At 33.1% G+C, this 10,367-nt stretch overlaps 2 pseudogenes; one reads left to right on the top strand and one right to left on the bottom strand.

Annotated features, from left to right (window-relative positions):
- Positions 1-900: 900 nt before the first annotated feature.
- On the bottom strand, positions 901-3,914 carry LOC120249513 (annotated as a pseudogene).
- Positions 3,915-4,947: 1,033 nt separating this feature from the next.
- On the top strand, positions 4,948-8,904 carry LOC120249504 (annotated as a pseudogene).
- Positions 8,905-10,367: the final 1,463 nt, after the last annotated feature.

Genomic DNA, 10,367 nt, shown 5'->3' with positions numbered 1-10,367 from the left:
CTAAGCATGTAGAATGGTAATCAACAGCAACATATATCACATTGTTCAATTGATTTAAAAAACTAAATCTGAACTATAGAAGGATAAGGAAATGAGACCTCAATCAGCAGCATTGATTAAAAAGAAAAAGCACGAAATCCTCAGCCACCTCCACAATCATTGCTGATATCTTTGGCGAAAAACAAGTATAACAATAAATATAACCGTCCATTTGGAGGCATTTTTGTTATTCCTATGTGCTAGAGTACAAGAACTAAGCATGTAACATGCTAATTAACAGCAACATATATCACATTGTTCAATTGATATAAAGAACTAAAAACTGAACTATATAGAAGGATAAGGAAATGAGACCTCAATCAGCAGCATTGATTAAATAGCACGAAATCCTCAGCCACCTCCACAATCATTGCTGATATCTTTGACCAAAAACAAGTATAAACAACCAATATAACAGTCCATTTGGAGGCATTCTGCTATTCCTATGTGCTAGAGCAAAGAACTAAGCAGGTATCATGGTAATCAACAGCAAAAATATATCACATTGTTCAATTGATATAAAGAACAAAAAACAGAGCTACAGACTAATATGGAAATCAAACCTCCATCAGCAGCATTGATTAGCAGGAAATCCTCAGCCAGCTCCACAATCATTGCCGATATCTTTGGCCGAAAAACAAGTATAAAAATAAATATAACAGTTCATTTGGAGGCATTTTGCTATTCATATGTGATAGAGCAAAGAACTAAGCATGTAGCATGCTAATCAAAAGCAAAATATATCACATTGTTCAACTGATATTAAGAAACTAAAACTGAATTATAGAAGGATAATGAAATGAGACCTCAACCAGCAGGCATTGACGAAGAAAAGCAGGCAATCCTCAGCCACCTTTAGAATCATTGCCAATATCTTCGGCCTGCTTTCCTAATCTCCTCATCAGCTCTCTTCAAGAACTGGTCCCATCCACTCCCTTCTCCGGTATCCAAGTAATCATATGGCACGAGCAGTCTTCAACCCCGGCCGCACTCCTGCCTCCCCTCCACCACTCGGATCTCCACTCCCTTTGTGCTCCAAACCCTTGCTCATCTAGCTCCTCCCATTCAAACATCAATGGCAGCGTGAACGCGCCCCAGGGATTGAAATCCACTATCTTCACCCGCCCATCACTGGTGAGGTACACATCAATGGTGTAATTCTCTCGATCCAAATCCTTCTCGCACGACCTCATGGAAAAGAACCTCTCGATCAATGGCAAGATTTCATCTTTCCGGTCGGGAAGCACTGGATAGAAGGTGGTAACCTCTCGCTGAGAAATGGCGATCAATCGGCAGCCACGGACAAAAGCAGCGAAACTCCATTTCAGGGGCGGAGGGAAGGTACCATTTTCGAAGTGCGAGGTAGAAGGGCAGGGAGGAGGGATCAGGGGAGGCATCAGAGCAGGAGGCGAGGGCCTGAGAGAGATCGTGTGCGATGGAGTCGGAGGAGCGCAGGAGGAGGGCGATCTCGGAGAAGGAGGTACAGCGAGAGAGCCATCAGCGGAGATCCAGGTGGCGTCCTTGGGGGCGCTCCAATTGAGCTTTAGGGGAGCACGGCGCCACCGAGATCGGCGATGGAGTGAGTGACGGCGGCCTCAAGGTCAGGGAACGATGGGGCGTCGTCATCGGAGTCAGAATCGGAGTTCACGGGGGAGAGAGAGGAGGTGGGATCGACGCCGGCGGTAGTGCGGGGGAGAGGGTCGAGGCCGGAGGAGGGTCGGGGAGGAGGAAACGGGAGGGTCAGCGGAGGAATGGGGATCGGGCTCGCCGAGGAGGTAGCGGATGAAGGAATCGGAGAGAGGATGGAAGAGGGTTTTGATGGTGTGAGGCTTGAAGCGTGGGTACCAGTCGTGGATTTGGCATCGCCGGAGCTCCGATTCCTTCATTGCTTCTCTTGCCGGAGCTCTGATTCTTCTTTTTAGGGTTTAACCCAATGCCCCCGCAAAAACAAACTATAAACCAAACAATTACGACCACCGCAAATCAACGGTTTAGATCTGATTAACCCCTCGATCCAACGGTCCACATCTCTCTCACTCTCATGCCGATTTATTATTTTTGGGCTTTTTTTCTAATATGATTTTTATTTAATTATCAAGTGAAATTTATTCATCAATATGATATTTTTTTATTTTTTAAATTATTAAATTTTTGAAAAATATATATATATATATATATATCAATTATATTTATTTTAAAAAAATATATTATTATTACATCTTGTTAGTTTTCAACCCATTTTTAAAAATTGTTATTATTGTTAACATAATTATTTTTTTAAACAATAAGTGAAAATATTTAAATCTTTTTAAGTTATTATTTTTTATTTTTTAAATGCTAATTATTTTAAAAAAACTATTAAATAATAACAATTTTTAAAAATGTCTTAAAAACTAAAAAGATGTAATAATAATAACATATTTTTTCAAAATAAATATGATTGAAAAAAAAAATTTAAATTAATAACTTAAAAATGGTTTAAAAATAAAAAATATCTCATATTTGTGATTTTTCAAAAAAGAAGGTTGTGACTGTAAAAAAATAATATCTTAACATTTTAAAACTACTAACTCATCGATTTGACTATATACAGTGATGTGATGCTTTTAAAATCCATATAAGTGAATAAATTTCACGAGATCATTTTGATAATAATAAAAATCATATTGAAAAAGCCATTATTTTATTTTATTATTTTATTTTTGTTTATTTACTAAATTTCTAATCGAAGTCTCCGGAGGATGAAACCTTGACCGTTGGATGAGGGTTGAATAAACGGTTGGATAAGATCCACGTCTATGTAACAAAATTATGATTAACATGTCAATCTTTTGTGACCACCAGCAAATAGAATTAACATTACATGATATGCAGCGTTATAAATGAACCGTTTGTTCAAAGTTGAAAGGCTTGGCTCATTTAGGGCTTAGCTTGACTTGTTTATTAAGGCAAAGCATGCAATTCATGACCTCAATGTTTAAGCTCGTAAGATAAATGAGCCGATTCTAAATACTACCAAACTTGATTTGTTAAGACTAGTGGGCAACTCATTTATAATTTTTATTAAAAGTTCTTTTATAAGAATCATTCACGAGGCTTTATTTAAAGTATTATCAAGCTCATGATTTGAACACGGCCAAGCTCGACTCAAACTCATTTAAATCCTTAATGATATGATATAATTGAATGATTTTAAAAATATTTAAGAAGTGGTTTTAAAATTATAATCACAAATATATACTTACTCTTAAAGTTATCCTCTAAAAATCTGCCCTTCCAAGTTGAATTGTGAGAGTTCATTTGTCCATATTGTATTAGTTGGTTTTTTTTTTTTTCCAAATTAAATAAGTGACATTTGTTCATTGGCCATTGGTTTTCCATGTCATCTCTTTCTCAATTATTAGTCAACGGACCAATGAATAGATTATAACAATAAATATTAAATAATTATAATATAATATATAATAGATTATTTTTAAATAATAAATTCAACTTATAAATTAATAATGATATCATATCAAATTTATAAAATTATCATAAAATCAGGCAAGTTTGGACTTTGGTCTTTTATTTTATTTTATTTTATTCCATATAATTGACTTGGCCAGATTAGGGTCTGATCGTTTTCCCATATTTAATAGTTAGTGAGATAAGAATCTTGAACATTATGTTTAGACTTGAAAAAGAGTCATTTTCATAATATTATTAGAGTTGGGATTGAATGCCAAGATTTTGTTTCTTATTAAATGTTTTTTTATTATTAAAAAAAGCAATTATACGAATTTACAAATAGCTACCAACGGCCTTTGGGTCAATTGACATCGGGTCCCTTGCGTAGGTGTTTATTTCAGGGAGGACCCGAGATCGAACCTCATAGCCTATGCAAGGTGAGGGCATGTGGGTCGGTGTTGAGCTTTGCTCCACACACGTGCACGTCCCTGAGTTCTGTTGCTTGTCGTCTTTCTAAAAAAAAAAATTTACAAATAGCTAAAAATTTAATTTGTCTTAATATTCTGATAAAACCAAATAATATATTTAATATAATAATGATAGGTGATGTAACATTTATACTAATTTGTATAAATCGTAATATTAATTAAGAAAACCATTAATATTACCTACATAATTGTGTTATTTGGTCTGGCTCTGCATATTATTTTTAAGTATATATAGTACTTTTTATGTTTTTATATTTTTATTAGTTATATTATTTCAATTATTGGTACGTTCATTCAAAATGTTATATATATTATTATTTAATTTTTGTATTATATTTGTTACTTTCATAATTTAGATTCTATCTTTAATTAATAATTACTATTTTATGAACAACTTAGGAGACGTGTGACCATAGTTTTGGTTTTTTTTTAGCAAGCTTATTGAGGCATGTTTCGTTGTTTGTGGAGAGGAAAACATAATCCCAGCTCACAAAAAGAACATTAGCAATTAAAGTGATGAAGGGATTTAAACCTAACCCTATTTATGATATCATGTTCATCACCAGTTAATATTTAAAAAAAAAAACCATACAAATGCATATTTTTTTACCTATATATTAAGATTACCTCTTATATTTTTTATGATCAGATGCTAGTGCTGACGGCCTACCACTAGCCAAGCAACCTCAAAGCTAGAAAGAACTATCTTGATGGCAGGAGGAAAAAAGGATTGGCTAGACCGGCTTTACAAGCGATTGGAATGGCTTGAAGGTGTCGTTAGGCGATTGGAGTACTTGATCAATGCATTTTTGGATGATGAAAATGCAAAGATTGTACTAATCATGGTGTCATGGGCGATCCCGTTCATGAGGTGGTGGACTCATGATCGTCAAGGTAGCCGAGGAGTAGAGGTTTGGAGATAGACCAAGAAATTAGAAAGATGATAAGAGCCAAAGTGTGGAGGACTGAGATGCATTGGCGTCTTTGTTGTGAACCTGATGGTGGACGGGCTCGCGGTGAGGAGAACACCCGGATGGAGTCTATTCAGTCGGTGGCAAGGTCCAATTCCCCTCATTGGTACCTTTCACCGATCCTTACTAAAAAGTTAAATTATGTTGTAATTTATTAATGTATGAATAAATCCTTACTAAATATATGGATTTTATTTTTCGAACTTATTATATATGTTCTAAACATTAAAAATTATCAACAAATGAAATATTTATTACATTTGTAAAAATTCTCTTTTTTTTAAATAGTTAATCTAAAAAAATACAAAAATTATAAATAAATAAAATAATATAAACATATAAATTGCATATATATATATATATATATATATATATATTATTCTTTATACTCCACATTTTTTTAAGTTGATATATATGATATCACCATGCAATTGTTGTACAATAATTCAACAAGATGCATTTAAAAAATATATTATATAACAAAATAATTAATCAAAGGTCATGGAATCAATACTTTCCATATATATATATTCCCTTTTTTTTACTAATTTTTCCCCAAATTATTAATGTTCTCCCTCATCATTACATGACAAATTATCACTAATAACAACCATCTAATGACAAAAAACCAAAAAAAAAAACCCGATTTTGTAAATATTTAACAAGATATTTATTTATTTATATACAAAATTTGCAAATCTAAACCAAATATGCTCTTCTTTTAAGAATACCTGGATATTTATTTATTTTTATATTACAAAATCTGCAAATCTAAACCTAATCATATTTGCTCTTCTTTTAAGAAGGTCAGACAAAAAAACAAATAAAAACCCCAAATCAAAATGTATATCATTCTTGTAATTTTAAATTATCCTTCCTCTTTATTATGTTTATTTCTCCCACTTAATTTATGATATATATTTACTTCAATTTGCAATGTAGTAAGGCAAAGAAAAAGAAAGGAATTAGTACATTTAAATTCAAGATAATTTGTGTTTTTTGTGGTAGTAGCCTAGGGAACAAACAATTTTTTCAGGATGCTGCCATTAATCTTGCCAAAGAACTGGTTTGCCTTCTTTCTTTTAGTTTACTTTTATTTCTCTTTTCATTGCTCAATCTTTCTTTCTAGCTTTGTACTCTATTGTTGTTCTGAAATAGCTTAGCAAATGTTGATCCTTTAGGTGTTGAGAAAACATTGATTTGGTATATGGTGGTAATATTGGATTAATGGGCTTAATTTTTCAAATTATCTTTGATGGTGGAAGGCATGTTCCTGGGTATGGTTTACTGTGTTTTTTTGAAAAAAAATTATGTAGAGTCCATTCATTTAATAAAAAAACTTATATTATTAATTAACCAAAACTTTTATTTATCTACTTAGTGTAATTCCCAAGACTCTAATGGGTAAAGAGGCATGAAAATATTTCATTTCTTCGTTACAAACTCTTAAGAAACAAAACTCAAACCATAGATATCAATGGTAATTCTTCTCTACAATATCTTTTTATTATTTATTTTTTTGGGTTTTATTATCAGATTGCTGGTGTTACTATAGGATAAGTAAAACCAGTTGCAAATATGCGCGAAAGGAAAGCAGAGATGAGCAGACATGCTAATGCCTTTATTGCTATGCCTAGTTAGTGTATAAAACACATTTCCTATTGCTCAATATTTCACATAAATCAACCTTATTTCTTCATTTGCATCACTTAAAATGCACAAAAAATAACTTCTTATTACTATTTATTACATTCCTCGGCCCCATACTCATTTGAATTTTAATTGTTATACAGGAGATTATGACACTTTTGAGAAACTTTTTGAGTGATTACCTGGGCACAATTAGGCATACATAACAAGGCAATAATTTGATTCCAATTGTACACATACACATCTAAAATTATAAAAATAATATGACTAACTTATTTTTTGTTTCAGGCCAGATTGTTGAACATTGATGACTACTATAACTCATTACTTTCTTTAAAGATCTTTCATTGATTAAGCTATAGAGGAAGGTTTCATCAACCCAAGTGCACAACATATCATTGTCTCCGCTTTAAATGCAAAGGAACTAATTGACAAATTTAAAGTAATGTTAATAAATTTTTGAATAATATTTACTAAATGTTAATTCCTCTACAATTTGTGTTGATTATTTAGAATTCTAATGTAATTATAGGAATACTATCCATACATAAATTCATATATATATATATATATAGAGGGGTTGTTTGGTTTTTTTGGATTTTCAATTCTTTTTAACTGCCATACTATATAATAGTATGTATATTTATTGTATTTTTAAGAAGTACTATATATACGCTTATTATTATTTTTTGTAAGTTTTCTGTAACTTCATTTTTCTTTCAAAAACAAAAAATTACCAAATTCGATTTCGATATTTGATATTTTGTAATGATTTGATATTTAAATTTTTGTTTGTAAACATTGGAAATATCTTGAGTTCCTGTTTGACTTTCAAAAAAGTACTGTTATTATTTATATTATACATATACATCACAAACCCTGATTACACTACTTGGGTCCTGATTACACTACTTGGGTTAAAACAAATCATTTTATAAAATGTTAGATATTTGGCACCAGTGGCGGTGCCAGGACTCATTAGAGGGTGTGGCAAAAGTTGACAGAAAAAAATTTCCAGCCGTTGAATAAACTTTTCGACCAGTCAACAAAAAATCTGGCATAAAATTTCCAGCCGTCGAGTGAGAAATTTTCGATTTAATTTTTTCTAATTTTTTTCAAAAAAATCTAAATTTTTTTAAGTTTTTTTAAAAAAAGACAATCAAAAAGATTTAAACAATAAAAATGAATACAATTAAAAATAAAAAAATATATATGAACCAATTTGAACCTAATAGATATATGAAAGAAGTCCGGGTGTAAGTTGAATGTGTTTTTTTCCGTTGAAATTATGGAACTTTCTGGATGTTTTGCGTGGATTTGTAATCATGTATGCAGATGAAAAAAATCTAGAACCTTTGTAATTTATAATTATGAAATTTTTTTCGTGGTTGTCTTGGTAAAAATACTCCCAAAAATCGGCTATCTTGAGGCCACGTGTTAAAATGAGTTCGCGACGATCCCGCTCAAAGAAAGCATGTGTCCACGCCCGAGTCGGTTTTCGGGAATTCTTCGCCTCACACCTCCACGCTTCTTCATATTCTAAACCGACTTAAATAACTATTAAAAACCTAATAATTAATTTGACTGCTCAATCCCACTCCAACCGCTTTAATCTCCACCGTTCGATCATGCTGCACAACTCAATCCTCGAAGTCATAAGCTAACAATTTTTCCAACGAAGGGTGTGGCGGATGTCCCTCCTCGCCACACCCCGGCGCCGCCACTGTTTGGCACCCTCTTTAAAGATGCTCTTGAGCATGTGATTACCTTCAAGATTATTGGTGAGATGGTGGATTTTGGCGACTCAGCTTTGTTTTTCTTTGGTTTCTTTTTACTTTTGTGTGGGTACTCTGAAATGTTTGTTCCCATGTAATTGCGCTCAATTATTATTATTTTATTATTTTATTATTTTTTTTAAAAGGTTGACAAACTCCTAATCAAAGGACGGGCACGTGGAGAAGCCACACTCTGCGCCACAATACCCTCACTTTACATTGGGGGAGGATCGAACTTGGGGAGCCACACTCGATACCTAAGACGAAAACCCTCACTGCAGCGATCCTCAGGCTAATCGATCCCAAGGGTCGGTCTCTTTTTTCCTTTTTATATTTTGTGCTTATTTATTTTGTGAACGCTTATTATATATATTTATATATATATATATATATATATATATATATATATATATATATATATATATATATATATTGAGAGAGACATATTTGTAGTTCTTAGTTGTTATTTATTTAAATGAATTAGATACCTTCCCCCCAGGCGATCTTCCTCCTCAGTTCGATGAAGTGTAAGAATTCTCAAGGGATTTCATGGCCTCAAACCTAAGAAGGGATGTTATCTCTTCTTCTGCTCTTCTTCTCATCACCAGTAACACTACAGTTGCATTATTACCAAAGAAGAGTACTCTCATGTTCAAAATCTCGTTCACACTCTTAAACATCTTTTCAAAGACGAACTATTACTCTCCAAGTCGCCACCGATGGAGAAGTAGATCCCACCACACCACACTGGACACCTTGGCAAGCCAGAGCCTCATGGCTGCCATTTCCCGCCACACCAACCATTTCTCCGAGTTCATTGTCCACAGTGCAGCAGAACACCTTTGTCAGCTAAATCTCCATTATCAACAGCTTCAAAGAAACTCGCTGAGTATAATTCTAGGGTGAGTTATTTGGGGATTACTTTTACTGTTGTCGGTGGTTAATTTTTGAAAATACAACCACTAATCGTCCTCGTACCGATGCAACTGTTTACTGTTTCCGTAGCTCTTTGGCACCCTTTGGAAAGAAAGAATGATCAATTCATTAGAAGAAAAGCTGAAGGTTGTTGAAGTCAATCGATTAATGATCCATTCCATGATCATCAAGGTTGTTAAAATGAAGGACATGGTTCAAATTAAGCCTGGTGAGCTTGGTAGCTAAGCGTGAGGAAATCTAAGCTAGAGCTCATATAAATATATATATATGTATTTGACCTATGATTATGCATGTATGATGACGGGTATGTGTGATTAAGTATTTAATTTCTATTTCTGATTTTTTTTAATTTTGTTATTTTTTATATTTCAAAACGAATTACGTGTATAAATGCTCAGTGCCAAATCTTAATAAAGCAAAATTGGAGTAAACTTTATCAATGATCAGAAGGAGTCTTAGTTTGATGGTCTCTGCTTATTAATATTGGAGGAGCTAGCAATTCTTAGTGTGAGTCAAGTCATCATGTTGTGTAATCATTAAATCAACTTTTTTTTCTTTTGTTGTTTTTTTTTCTTTTTCCATCATACATGAACATGTAGTTTGTGTTAATATATTTGTATATTTTTCTTTTCTTTTATCCTTTTTGTGGTGTTGCGTGTGCTAATTTTTTTTCCTTTAATAAATTATATTTTATCTATTTTTATATAAAAAAAAATCCTCTAACTAAAAATAGCAATATTCTATATAATGTAAATTTTTATATTTTTGAATAAAATAATAACACAATGATTGGGACTAAAGAAGAAAGCATAAAAGGGCGGAGTAGTCATTCATTACTTGTGATGAAAAAAATATAACCAAAAAAAAAACCAGTGTGGTTCTCCCCCCAAACCGCTGGAGTGCTTCCGCCGAGGAGGGAGGTGGAGCTCGGCGAAGAGGATAAATTGGTTCATCGAATCGGGGAGGCAAGCTTGACAACATGAGCACGGCGTTAAAGATGGATTTGAAATAGCCCTTTCTCACTGAAGCTGAGCACGGACGAGGTTGGTTCGGGGAGT

The sequence above is a fragment of the Dioscorea cayenensis genome, chromosome 3 (genome assembly GCF_009730915.1).
Source record: "Dioscorea cayenensis subsp. rotundata cultivar TDr96_F1 chromosome 3, TDr96_F1_v2_PseudoChromosome.rev07_lg8_w22 25.fasta, whole genome shotgun sequence".
Classification (NCBI taxonomy): Eukaryota; Viridiplantae; Streptophyta; class Magnoliopsida; order Dioscoreales; family Dioscoreaceae; genus Dioscorea; species Dioscorea cayenensis.
The sequence above is the reverse complement of the archived record's forward strand: the minus strand, read 5'-3'. Positions and strand labels throughout refer to the sequence as shown.